This window comes from Pinus tabuliformis, chromosome 2_2 (genome assembly GCF_031772625.1).
Source record: "Pinus tabuliformis cultivar Carrire ecotype Pingquan chromosome 2_2, CPIR1, whole genome shotgun sequence".
In the NCBI taxonomy this organism is placed as follows: Eukaryota; Viridiplantae; Streptophyta; class Pinopsida; order Pinales; family Pinaceae; genus Pinus; species Pinus tabuliformis.
In genome coordinates this window covers 133,967,817-133,982,683 of record NC_142300.1, presented here as the reverse complement: position 1 = coordinate 133,982,683, position 14,867 = coordinate 133,967,817, and positions in this window count along the sequence as shown.

Below are 14,867 nucleotides of genomic sequence, written 5' to 3'. Positions count from 1 at the left end.
GAACTATCTTCTTTCTCCCTTTCACTGTTTATTCCCTATAATTCCTAGTTTCTTCAAAGTGACCATTTTCAAATCATTTGCTAAAAAATACTAGATCGAAATTTATAGTGCTATATCTCCTTCCTCTGACAACTCATTACCTCAAATTCTTCCCGGTAATCTTTCCTTTCAATTATTGTTATCTTTCACTGATCTAATCATGCCTCCAAAGAGAAAAAACTAGGAGAAACCTGTAAATCCATTAATCCCTCCCTCCATATATTTAGATCACATTCCTTTCACTGATAGGGATTATAGGATCAGTGAAACACAGTGGGAATGTGAATTTTTAGGGTTGTACTATTGGCTGGAGGACAAACATGTTGAAAAAACAGATGAAATTAGACTCTAGAAGTCTAATATTCCTAATTACATTTTCCCTCTAACCTTCCATGCCCCTGAATTCACCAAGAAATGTCATTCATGTTATGTCCCTAGCCAAAGAGCCATTATGGCCCCATCTGGTGATATCATGTTTACAATTACTGCCCAATCCATAGAACAGATGATGCTAGCTCCCCCTATGGAAAACAATGCCCCATTCTCTTGAGAAGCCCTCACCCAACTCTATTAGAAGCTTGATTTTTCCATCAGGGCCAAGATTTTTGAGATCTTCTTACTTGAAAATGCCTAGTTACCAAAGAAGAATCCTCCATACCCTTCCTCAATTTTCCTTGATTAAGCTAAACAAATTATAACCATAAATTCATATATTTTGGGTTATCATTCTGATCAATGGGTAGATGAACCCATTTTAGGCTTCCTTTACATCTTTTCCACAGACAACAAACCATCCATTTTGTTTAATTTCAGTCAATTCTTAGCTGAAAACATCCATGAGCAGTTTTTGAAATTTCCAACAGAGTAAGTGTTTAATTACACTTCAATTTTAATTTACGTGCTTCTTTTTTATCAAGCAGACAAGTTCAGTTTTGATATTCAAAATCTAGATGTTGAGGGAAACCAGTAGCCTGTGATATTTTGGATGTCATTAGTCATGAAAGAACAACAAAAATTCTCATATAAAAATTTTATTGATGAGTTTGTACACCCAGCTATGAACATCCTAAATAGTTCGACACAACCTGGAATCAATGAAGACATCAAAAGGGTTTTGCATTTGCTAGATCAGTTCAAGATTGGAGATTGGTATTTATACCAAAACTATATAGAAATCATAGTTTATGGATGCAAATTATCGCCATATAAACTTCCAAAATACCTCCCTGTGAGGATTCTTTCCCTGGAATACATTAGACAAATGTTAAATTATGATGGCATTCACTTCATGGTGGCAAAGAAGAAGTCCCAGTTTTGCATAAAGACACAGGGCGGCCCATTCGTATGCAATACTAGGACAACAAGAGGAGAAGCAGACAAAATTCTTAAGGAGATGAAATTCAACCTGAGTTTCACATGGTCTTATGACCTTTGGGGTATCACTTCCAAGTTAAGAGTAGAAAACAAAACTACTCCCTACATCCATACCTCAATGCCTGAGATAGAAAAGTATGAATGGGAAGAGAATACTTTGTAGGAAGCTAAAGAATAGTTGTTTTCTACTTCAAATTTACAGAATCCTACTCCTCGAGAGAAAACTAGTAAAAGACAAAGAGAGGAGGGATCATCATCAACAATAGGTAGTGAGGCTAAAGACTTCAGAATTGGTTACAAGAAGAGAACAAAGATCACTCCTAGTATAGATGCAGAAAAGGAAACAAAAGACCAAGCTGCCATTATAATTGGAGACTCACCACCTCCAACCAACAAGTTTGTTACATCTCCTATTGGAACTTCAGCCTCACAAGGCCAAAAATATACAGAGCTGGATTCATAGAATGTCCAAGGAGAGAAGGAAAAGAGTGTTTTAGACAGGTACAGAGAGATCAAACTTAAGAATGAAATTCTTAAGAACAACACCTAAAATCAGTTTTGGAAGATGACCTCTAGCTCACATAGTAGATTATTATCATATTTTGACACAGAGCAGGGAAAGATGCAGATGGCCTTCCTTGAGGCCCAGATTCTACATCCAAAGACATCAGCAAATTATAAGATTACTACATTTGAATTCAACACCAAAAGGTATCCATCCCATTGATCAAATGGAGATGCATAAATAGACTGGTAAGATGATTTCTTCTACATTAACTAATACTGCCATGTCATTATCTAAGTTGCAGTTTTCATATGCCAAAATGCAGTCCCTGAATGGAAAAAGTGTCTTCTTTAGCAAAGTAAAATAGGACTAAATCTTTGTAAGATTTGGTAATCAAGATAGGATATGATCCTAAAGACATAAATGTTGTAGAGAAGATCATCAAGAAGAAAAATGTGGACATTGCATCATTGAGAAAGCAATGAAAACGGCCAGCCACAGAGGACCCCTTGACTAAAGATATTGAAGAGAATGAAACACAAAAGGCTCACATGATGAAGCTAATCATAGAGTAGAATATCTATATTAGACAGATGGAGGCAGAAATGGAGAAAATGATTAAAGGGAAAGAACAGAGCCAAAGGATGGCCTTACTCCCCTTAGATTCCATACCCATAAGTTAGCTCCTAGCTACAGAAACAACAACTGCAAAAGCTTCTTCAACTCAAACTACAAGCACTGAACATGTGACAAGGACACTATAGAATATGTCAATCCAGTCATAATAAATTAATACATTACAAGGAAAGCTCAAAGCTCTAGAAGAACAAAAGGCTAGAGTTGAGGCTTCTCATCTAGTTGAAGTGCAGAAGTCACAAAGGTTGCTAGATAGGTTACAGAAGGTGGAGAAGGATACATAAATTAGTCAGACCTTGGCCCAAGCCAAGTAAACCATTTGGATGGGTAATCTGGAATCTATGAATGATATTTGGCCATGTCTCCAAATCATTTTTGAACATAAAGAATTGATACGAAAGGCCACTGAAACCATTGTTTAGGTAAGGGAAAAGTTGGGAGATATGACTTCAGAAGCATCCAATATCATAAAATTGTTGAATTCGAAGACTAAATATGAACTTGAAGAATTAGGAATTAGTGATAGGATTGCCACCATCTTGGAGGTCAAAAAGGTTTTGACTAAAAGAAATCTCATTGATCAATTAGAGGAAAGGTGTGAAACGCTAGAGCTGGGAGTGAACATGATTGAAGTGTTGATTCAGAAAGGACAACCTAGCTTATATGTGATTAATGATAAGATGATAGCTCAAGAATATTATGCTCTGAACATGAAGGAAGTAGCCAGAAGAAATATCAACTTTAGTGGGATAAAAGGCAGTATGAAAGAAAGAGCATTTTTAGAAACTATGGCAAATGACTTCTATATCCAGAATGAGGTAAAACACATCTTCCCAGAAAAACAAACATTTGACAAATATACCAACGTTGATGAGATTTACTGGAGGGTAATTAAATTAACCATACCATATGAAAAAAGGTGGGAAGAACTTTGTTATTTACTGGATTAAAGGGTAATTCAAATGCAGTAAAAACAACAGCCAACACAACAATGAGCACAATAGTCAGCACATCATTGCAACACAGTTTTGAGGCTTATTCATCAACGAATCCACCAAAAGAGAGCCACCCCTCCATGCAGTTTTCTACCTCACCTATGTTTCCGCTAAATAACAATTTTATTGTTTATAATTATGCTAATAATACATTGTTGGTTGAGACAATGATTTTGTAATTATTTGTATAAATACTTCACAGTTTAAAGTATTAAGGGTTGATTTTTGAATATAATTTTCCTCTGCAAAAAATTGTAATTTTCCTGTTGTTGGACACATCAATATTACAAGGACATTTTCACAAGATTCATGTAGTGTACCAAATGGTGATATTTTTCTTCAATTTATGTGTTAGATCATTGTTTTCTTTCTTTGTTATCTCTAAAAAAATTAATTACTTAACAAACATTGTGACGAGTAGGAAATGTTATGTAGAGCACCCTATTCTGGCTGTTAGTAATTTACATGTTTTATGCTGAAGTCAAATTAAGGAATTCTTAGTTGCTCCTTAATTTCTATTGAATCTTACATTTTTGGTGTCTCATAATCCATTCAAATTTCTAAAATATCCAATTAGTGTAACCTAGATTTCCCTATGAAACTCCTCTAAAATTTGATGCAAATCTAGTTAAATATTTTGACTCCATAGACCAATGGAATTATAACAATTAAATCAACCAAACAATCAAATCAAAACAATTAGTACAATAATAACTAGCCTAAAATTTACATAAAACAAAGCTAAATTTTACAAAGAGATCCCTCTCTGAAGCTGGCAGGGCTAGATCCCAACTTCCAAAGTGGTTTGATGTTGTCCTATGTGTTTACTCCCTCATCCTCAAAAATACATAATGACAATAGAGACCATATGGATAGATATTAATGAGGAAATCAATGAAATATGGCCCTCAATTAAAATTAGATTTTAACGTCAAGAGTTGATTAGGAAATCAGAAGAAGCAGTTGCAGAGATAAAGGAAAATTTGGGACAGAAGCCTAGAGAAGGAACAACACTGATAAGGATCTTAAATTCAAAAAATAAGGAGGAGTTAGAAGAATTAGAAGATGCATATAGAACAAAAACAATTGTAGAGGTGAGGAGGGTCCTTACTAAGAGGAACCTGATGCTGCATTTAGAAAACAAATGTCACAAAATGGAGTCTAATGTCTAGAAATTTCATAGAAAGTTTAATTTACTTAATCTTAAATTATTTCCAAGATTGATAGGAAATGGAGACCAAATGATCAGTTTAAGGACTACTACCATAAGCTATACACTATTTCCTGAGATAAATCACATTTTACAGGCATTAAAGGAAGCATCGCATGGAAGGATTTTCTGGAGGCTATAGAGTTTGATTTATTCATCAAGCATGAGATCAAGCACTTGTTTCTCATCAAGCCTACTTTCCAAAAGTATACTAGGTAGATGATACTTACAGGAAGTTAATAAAGTTTTCTATCCCAAGTGAAGAGTGTTCGGATAAATTATGTGAACTGATGGAGTAAAAAAAAATCACCTTCAACAACAAGAGAGCAGGACAACACTTCTTCAAGCCCAGTCATCAACAACATCCCTCGAGGATAGTGCTAGCAACCACAACAGTTTCATATCTCCTAGAAATTAGTTCTGTTTTTGTAAAAAAAAAAATTGAGATATTTTGTAATAAATCTTGGTATTTTATGTCAAGATATTTTGATAGAATTTGTATAAATACTTCATAATTTGAAGTATTGATGTCGGGACTCATACTTAGAAATACTACCATTCATTGTAAAGATTTTTACTGAGCTCAAGTGGCCATTTCCATTAATACAAAGAAATTTGTTACATGGTTCATGTGTCATAGCTGTGTGGTGAAGTTCTTCTTACTATCATCTTGTATTTTCTCTATTTTCATATGTCTTTCATTTCTTTATTGTTTTTAAGAATATTAAGTACAAAATTTGTTTCAACACACTTTTTTCTAGCTTAAATCAATAATCAATGTTTTCCACTGAAGTCTAAGTATATAATTTAGGTAGAAATGCTCTATATTTGAAGTGATTCTTAATCTTTGCCTCCTTCTCCATTTCATAAACTACAAAGATCTTGCAGCATGCCTATCTTTCCTTATTACACTTAAGCTTTTAATTTCTACAAATTGATCACTCTAATCCCCCTTGACTCCATTTCCCAATGGCTTTCCTTGTTGTTCCAATCAAACCATTTTAAAAACCAAACCTTGAAACTTTCAAATCTAGTCTAAAATCCTACAAAGCAAACAAATCTAAATCTGATAGAGAGATCCCTCTCTCAGTTTAGAAGGGATAGATTCTAATCTTAAAAGTGTTTTTTTATTACCTTTGCAATTTATTTTACTGCCTTAATAAATTATGGAGTGTTAAAATCTCGACACTTTGCTGGGGACTTCAAACAAATCAGTTCTGTTAAATTTTTCCCTGGTAAATTTTTAGTTAAGTACTTAAACCTATTTCTAGGTTTTGTGGCTTAGAAATAGATTTTGACTTAAGGTTGTATTCCACTTCAAAATTTGTATATATCTTATCTTTAAATACTTAATAGTAGATCTGGCTCCTAAAATAATGTATACTGGAGTTAATCCACATCCAAATCCACTGAAAATTGTAGATAATCCAGAAAAATTCTTAGAAAGAAAAGTTTAGTTGAGATTTAGGAAAGTAATAATCCTCTCCCTAGGGTTAATTCTCTACCCAGAGGCTTTCAAACAATAGAAGACATAGAATTTGATTTACCATTTGAACATAGTCTCTTCCGAACTAAATCTGATAGTTTTGTAGCTGAAACTATTTTTGATGAAAACATCTTAAAACCCTGCATTTCAAAGCATAAAACTGTGAAACATGACTTTGAGGATGCCATCAAACCATTTAACAAACTTGAAGTGTTGGTGTCTAAACTAGATCAAGTTGTATAGAAATATATTTAATCACCTAAATCCTTACATTCTTCTTCCACCGCTTCATCCCCAACTCCACCATTAATTCCACCTAGATTTTCTATTACATTTGAAATTCATGTTGTTCATACTACCCCTTTAGAGATTCCTACTATTTTAGCCCCTTTAGAGTTTCCTGTTGTTTCTATTTCTATACAAATTCCTTCTATTCCTACTGCACCTCTAATAATCACCCTCATTTTCAGTACACCCATTTCATCTTCAATCACTACTACTTCTACATCAACATAGAAAAGTGTAATTACACCCCCTTTCATAACTTCCATACCCACACCTATTGTAGTCTCATCTACATTTCAAGCACCAATCATGGCAGCTCGATATGCCCCCTTGGTCCTACCTCCATGACTCAATGCAATTCCTCAAGATTACCATAGTAGGATTCCTCAATTTAATAGCATTGGGCCCATAAGTGCTCAACAACATATTGATAAAATGAATGACTACTTAGACCTCCAAGAGATAGATGAAGCTAATGTGAAAATGAGATTGCTTTTTCAACGTCTCACTAGTGAGGTTAAAAAATGGTTTAAAGGTTTACCAGCCAACTCTGTCCTAGAACTTGCTCAATTTCATGACACTTTCCTCAGAAGATGGAAGTGTAAAAGAACCCTCTACAAATTTTAGCAAAGTATGAAAGTATCAAAAGAGCCCTAGGTGAATTAGTCCAAGAATACTGTATCAGATTTAACAATGTCTATAACTCTATCCCTAAAATAATACAAACTCTTTCGGGGCTAGCCCTGCTTAAATTCCCAGATGGTTTTGACCTTGATATGTCTTACCAATTAAGAGAAAGAAACCTTGAAACCCTTGAGGAAATGCAGAGAAATGTAGCTAGTGTTGAAGCCAATCTATTACCAAAGAGAGCTACAATCAAAGCTGAAAGGAGAGTTATTATAAAGGAGGAACAAGCTTCTTCCTCCTCTTATGTTAAGTTGGACACTCTAGTAAGAACAATGGATAAAGTTATGGAGAGAATTTATATAGCTGATATAAACCCTCCAAGGGAAAACCAAGGTGGTTCCCAAATTATAAATCCAAATTTTAGGAAAAATAAGCCTCAGATTAAGCAAAGAGAGTAGAGAGAAAAAAATGATCAACAACATATTAGACCTCCATTTCAAGCAAACAATGCAGATGAGGAAACTGACATATTGATCCTGAGGAAAATCACATAAATTTGTTTGAGGAAGCCACAATTGACCACATTTTCTTGACTAAGTAAGAGCAAGACATTTTCTTATTCTCACAACCAAAAACCATTCCATTAGGCTTTGAAGGTTACAAGCAAGGATATTAGAACACAATTATGGAAGTGCATAGACAATATAACTTGAGGAGTAAAAAGACTCATGACACTCCTCCTAAAAATACTCCTGACACTCCACCCAAAAGGACCCAAAATGATACCCCTTCTACTATTTAGTCTAAACATGATTCTGAGATGGAAACTTCTAAGAAACGAGATGAAACTACTAAAGAAATAAGAAAAACCTCCTACATCTTTTAGCATTGAAAATGAACTTGCTAAAGTAAAAAAATTTATCCCTTTCAATGAATTAATCAATAAAAATGCACACAGATCACAAGTCATAAAAGCCTTGAAGATAGGGGAAGGGACTGATACGGTCGATTTGGATGATGACCGACCTGAGTTATTGTTTGGGCTTGATTTCGAAGGAAAAACTCAGGATGGCAGTGTACCCCCTTTCTACATTAGCTTGAACATTCATGATAAAATTCTACACAATGTTATGCTTGATTCTGGAGCCTCACATAATCCAATGCCTAGAGATATTATGGAGAAACCAGGTTTAGACATAACCAAACCTTACAAAGATTTATATTCATTTGATTCAAGGAAAGTCATATGCTTAGGATTAATCAAATATTTATGTGTTACTCTAGTCCAAATACCAGTAAAGAGCTTGGTAATGGACATTGTAGTAGCATACATACCTCCTAAGTATGGAATGTTTCTCTCTAGATCCTGGGGAGAAAAATTACAAGGTACTTTACAAATGGATATGACTTATGCTACAATTCCAATGTTTGGTCAGCCAAGAAGATTATATAAGGAAACACTAATGAAGTACATGGTTAGTAGTCAAGAAAAACCCAACAATTACCCCCTATATTTAGTACATTCAAACATGGATTCATTTATTTTGTACAATAATGAATGTGTAGAAAATGAAGTTTCACCCTTAGAAGCTGAAATCAGTAATAAAGAGGAAAGAAAATTGGATACTGAAGAAAAATATGTAGAGGGAGAGGGTCTTTGGAATATGAATTTCGATGGGTTGTGAGTAAATATGGAGTAGGGGCATGAGTTTTCATTGTAAATTCATCTGTAGGAATTTACAGGGTAAGTTCCTTAGATAAAACACCAAAGGACATCGCTCACAAACAAATCACAAATCAATACACTAGTATTGTTGACGTGGTTAAAACCCTCAAAGAGGGAAACACTCCACGACCTGAGCCAACATGGCCACCTGAGGAAATTTATTAATAAAAGAATGAAAATTTACATAAGCTTCTCTCATGAACGGTTACCCTACAAATTACCTCCATGCTCTTTAAATAGAGATCATGGACCAATCAGATGTTAAGCCACAGATCAAGTGTCGGTAATACTGAGGAGAGAATGAACCGTTGAACCACTACATATCGTGATCGTTGGATGGTAAGTTACAAAAGTACATATTAAAGAGACATACTTTACCTAACCCTACACTAGACCAAGTTATACTTAATTATTTCCTCTGTGTAATATCCTAACATCCCCCCTTAAGAACAACTTGGGATAGGATTGAAGGATGTACAAATATGGCACAATAGGAGAAGGAAGGAGGCATTAGAGCATATCCCCCCTTAGTGACAACTTCCTGAACTCCAACCATAAATCGAAGTTTAGTAAACATCGCCTCTGTGAGAGCCTTTGTAAAGATGTATGCAACTTGATCATCTGTTGAACAATATTTCACTTCAAGAACATGATCGTGAATGAGCTTTTTGATGAAGTACATGTGCAGTTCAATGTGTTTTCTGCACTGATGTTGGACTAGATCTTTGCATATTTGAATGTCACATTGATTATCACACCAAAGTGTAGTCGGATGTTGCTGTTGAAAGCCAAACTCTAATAGGATCTGACGAAGCCACAGGGCTTCCTTACTAGCTTCTATGGCACCATGATACTTTACTTCTACTGAAGAAAGAGAAATGGAACTTTGTTTCTTACAAGCCCATGTAGTCGGTCCTGAACCAAGAGTGAACACATAACCTACAGTAGAATTCTGATCATCAGCGTCACCAACCCAATCAAAATCAGTGAAACCAACCAATAGAGGAGATGCTTCTGCACTATAATGAATCCCAAACTAAATTGTACCTCGAACATAACGAAGTATTCTTTTAGTTGCTTTCCAATGACTTTCATGTGGGTTTTGTATAAAATGAGAAATAAGGCCAACAACAAAGGAAAGGTCAAGATGAGTATGGGTCAAATACAAAATTTTTCCTACAAGTTGATGGTATAAGGTAGCATCAACTTCAGGGGAAGTACAAGTGACTGAAAGTTTGGATCCAGACTGAAAGGGAGAAGGGGAGGGCTTACAGTCTTCCATGTGAAAATGGTGTAGAAGATCATAGGCATACTTGGATTGGGAAAGGGAAATTCCTTACTTGGATTGCAAGACATGAAGAACAAGAAAATAATGCAAGTGTACTAAGTTTGTCATTTCAAAATTCTTTTTAAGGCTGGACTTCACATGGTTTATAGGGCTGGGATCACAACTAGTAAGGATAAGATCATCAACATAAAGAACAATAATGATAAGAAACTTGCCGAATTTCTTGTTGTAGGCAGTATTGTTAGAATGCCACCTAGAAAAGACAGTTTCTAAAAGAAAGCTATCCATTTTGGCATACCAAGCCTGAGGAGCTTGCTTGAGACCACAAAGCAATTTCTTAAGCTGACATAGAAGGCTAGAGCTTGTTTCTATAAAGCCAGTAGGTTGTTCCATGTAGATTTCTTCATGCAAGTCCCCATGCAAGAAGGCAGATTTAACATCCATCTGATGGACTTCCCATTTGAAAGAGGCAGCAAGGCAAAGAACAAGGTGGATAGAGTTCATTTTGGCAACAGGGGAGAAGGTTTCAGTATATTCAATGCCTTCAACTTGTGAAAAGCCCTTAGAAACAAGACAAGCTTTATGTTTATCAACTTTTCCATCTAGTCCATACTTGGTTCTGTAAACCCATTTGCATCTAACAAGTTTTTGTCCCTTTGGTAGAGGAGCAAGATCCCATGTATCATTTTCCAATAATGAACGATATTCTTCATTCATAGTTGTGTCCCAATCTGGATGGCCTAAAGCTTCTGCAAAGGTGTCAATATCATAATTCCCTGAAGCTTGAGCTAGTAAAGAAGAGGATCTATCGATCTGAAAACGTGTACGTCGTTGATCTATAGGATCACCGGAAAGAGCGCCTGCTGCATCCCGAATAGCATGGACCCATTTTGGAGCTGGGGAGATGAAAGAGGATCCTGAGAAGGTGGTGGAGGATTGTCATCCTAGATTTCATCATCTGAAGAAGAAATATTTTCAAAAGTATAAGAGATAGAGAGAGGTGGCACATCCACCGAACTAGGCTCATAGGCCGATATATTTTCAGCAAACTTTACATCTCTTCTAATGATAAATTTTTGGACTTAAGTGGAATAAGTCTATATCCTTTGACATCTTTAGAATATCCAGCAAAAGTACATTTTTCACTCTCATGTTCTAAAGCTTTATGTTTCTCATCCAGATTATGGGCCCATGCTTCACTTCCAAAAACTCGAAAGTGACTTAAATCTAGTTTAATTGAGCTCCATGCTTCTTCTGGAGTGATATTCTTTAAAACCTTAGTGGGAGTGTGATTTATTATGTAATTTGCACAGTTAATTGCTTCTGCCCAAAAATTAAGACTAGGTCCTTTAGATTGAAGCATATAATTAGCCATTTCCTTTAAGGTGTGATTCTTCCTTTCAGATACACCATTTTGTTGTGGAGTATACGGAACAGTATGTTGCATTTGAATTCCATTCTCAGTGAAAAAGTTGATGAATTTGTTGTTAACATATTCTCTGCCGTTATCATATCTTAGCTTAAGAATTTGATGTCCATATTGTTTTTCAACAAAGACCTTGAAGGCCAAGAACATGTTAAATAATTCACTCTTGAGTTTTAAGAAGTATACCCAAGTGCATCTTGAGAAATCATCAATGAAAGTTAAGAAACACTTGTAGCCAGAGAATGAAACAACTAGAAGTGGACCACATAAATCACTATGCACAAGCTATAAAGGGGATGAGACGTGCCAAGAGGCATGTTTTTCAAAACTATCCCGATGATGTTTTTCAAGTACACATCTGAAACAAACACCATCTCTATAAGATATCATTGGAAGACATGTCAACATATTTTCTTTACATAGATTCTGAAGGGAGGCGATAGTTTAAGCGACCAAATCTCTCATGCCAAAGTTTGCTCACTTCATCATTATGAGCAAAAAATACCAGGGTAAGATTTGATGACCCAAAGTTGTTAAACTTATACAATCTTGTAGAATCATCAACAATTCCAATAGCTAAAATCTTTCTAGGATCTCTTAGGTCCTTAATTACAACATCGTGGGGTGAAAATTCACCGATTTTACCTCCACCTGAATGACTTATCTGATATACAGATAGAAGGTTGCAGGATAAGGTTGGAACACATAATACATCATTAAATTGACTATGTCTATATGAACAGTTCCAGTCCCTACAACACTAAGAGATTTATCATCACCAACATATATATTTTTGGTGTTACAATCATTTAAAGAAGAAAACATGGATTTTTTTTTGGCCACGTGATAAGAAGCTCCAAAATCAATGAGCCACTCATGAGAATTAGAGGAAGAAGATACATTTAGTGGATATCCAGACCGAGATGTTTGACAACCACATGTAGAAAGTGCTATTCTTGAAGATGAAGTTAAATTTGAAGAGTGCTCCAAATGGATGTGATGCTTCTTCATTGCTGCTTCCAAGGCTTCCATCTTCTTAAAGCATTTGGATTCTAACTAGCCATCTCGATTACAAAAGTGGCAATGTCTATTAGTCTTATTCCCTTTATTTTTATTTGCCTTACCATTTTGTTGAAATGATTTTTCATTTTGAGGCTGAAATTACCTAGGACCCTTGTTTGGTTTAGGACCATTCTTTTTAGGATGTGGATTCTTAGGATTCTTTGAATTTGGTTGCTGCTGGGTGACTAAGGCTTTCTTAGAATAGTTTACAAGATTAAGAAGACCAAGGTGTAAGAGTTTCTCTTGTTCTCTTATTAAAGAATCACAAAAGGAATCAAAGGAAGGGGACTTGTAGTCTTGTCCTTGAGAAATGAAGGCTTCGCTTATAGAATGGAAGGTGGAAACAAACACAGAGCAGGCTGGTCCCAACTCAGCAAGAATGGAATAGATAAGGTTACCATCTTCTTTCTTAACCTTAACACCTTCCAAGATAAGTCTAAGGGTTTTGAACTTGGATAGAAAATCTTCAATGGAAGAAAAATTATTGGGGACCAATGCAAGCAACTCATTTTCGAGTTGATGGGTTGTAAGTTCATTTTTAATTCCAAAAACTTTAGTGATCTATTTCATTGCCTCATTAGGAGTATCAAGTTCTGCGATATGGAATCTACGATATGGAGAAACACACATCCCTATCAACCCACATGCTTTATATTTCCTATCTTCCCATTTAGCTGCCTTATCTACATCTTTCGGTTTGGTTTCTTGGCTTGAGGCTATTATGTAAAGACCTTTACTTCTAAGTAAATCCACAATGTAGGACCACCATTAGAAGTAGTTGGTGTTATGAAGAATAAATTGGCATGGAATTTCCATTCTAACAAAAATTGAAGCTGTATATGTTGAAAATAAGTGTTCCAATGGAAAGATCTCGAAAAAATAGGCTGATTAAAAAAAATAGCTCTGAAAACGGCTTCCAGATGAAGAAGTTATGTCTTTTTGAAGAAAAGTTGTTGAAGATTCCGACAAAGTGTGGGAATGTGCGGAAATGAATGATAATGTTATATTTAAAAAAAAAAACTTCCCCCTTTCTAAACTTAATCTAATTATCTCAACAAAAATAAAGACTTGAACTCAAGACCTCTATTGTCATAAAGTAGCTTGGACCAAGTGAGCTAGATTAAAAGGTTAGTAATTTTTGGAAAAGAGAAAGGGGGGATTTTTTTTTTTTTTTTAGTCACTGAAGCTTTGGGGTGTGTTCTTACTTGATAAATCTCTTTTTTGCTTGCAAAACAAAAAACACAAAACCCAACATGGACATACAACAAATAAAAAAACAAAACAAACCTTACGGCTTGAAGTTAGCTTGAGCCGGAAACTAAATATTTTCCTCAATATTTCCGATTTTCTGATATCACACTAAGGCGCGGTGGAAAAGAGCATACGCATGAGAAAAATCCTTCCTTGCACAGATTCATGGGGTAAAGAGCATACGCAGAAATGAAAGGTATAGATTTGGTAATAAAAAAATAAAGAGCTAAATAAACCGAAATAAACAGAGACAAAATAACTAGAACTGAAAATAAACATTGTATACCTCCAGATCTTAAAAATGACATAGCTAGGACTATCGGAAACCTTTTTGCATGAAACAAAAGGGTTTCCTCACTGGAACAGATCATCCTAACAAAATAGAGTAGCCCTCTCACCCCGAAAGTAGTCAGAAATAGTAGATCTAGGAAACGATAGTCAGATGTAGTTCTACCGGCTTCAGATTTGGATCACCAACAGATGCGGCCCTCAACTTGGCTCTGATACCATGTAGGAATTTACAGGGTAAGTTCCTCAGACAGAACACCAAAGGACACCACTCACAAATAGATTACAGATCAATACACCAGTATTGTTGACGTGGTTAAAACCCTCAAAGAGGGAAACAGTCCACGGCCTAAGCCAATGCTATCACTTTAGGCAATTTATTAATAAAGAATGAAAATTTACATAAGCTTCTATCATGAAAAGTTACCCTACAAATGACCCTCCATGCTCTTTAAATAAAGATCATCGACCAATCGGGTGTTATGCCACGGATTAAGTGTTGGTAATACTAAGGAGAGAATAAACCATCCGATCACTACATATCATGACCATCGGATTGTAAGTTACAAAAGTACATAGTAAAGAAACACAGTTTACCTAACTCTACACTAGACCGAGTTATACTTAACTATTTCCTACGTGTGAGAATATCCTAATATCATCCACAAA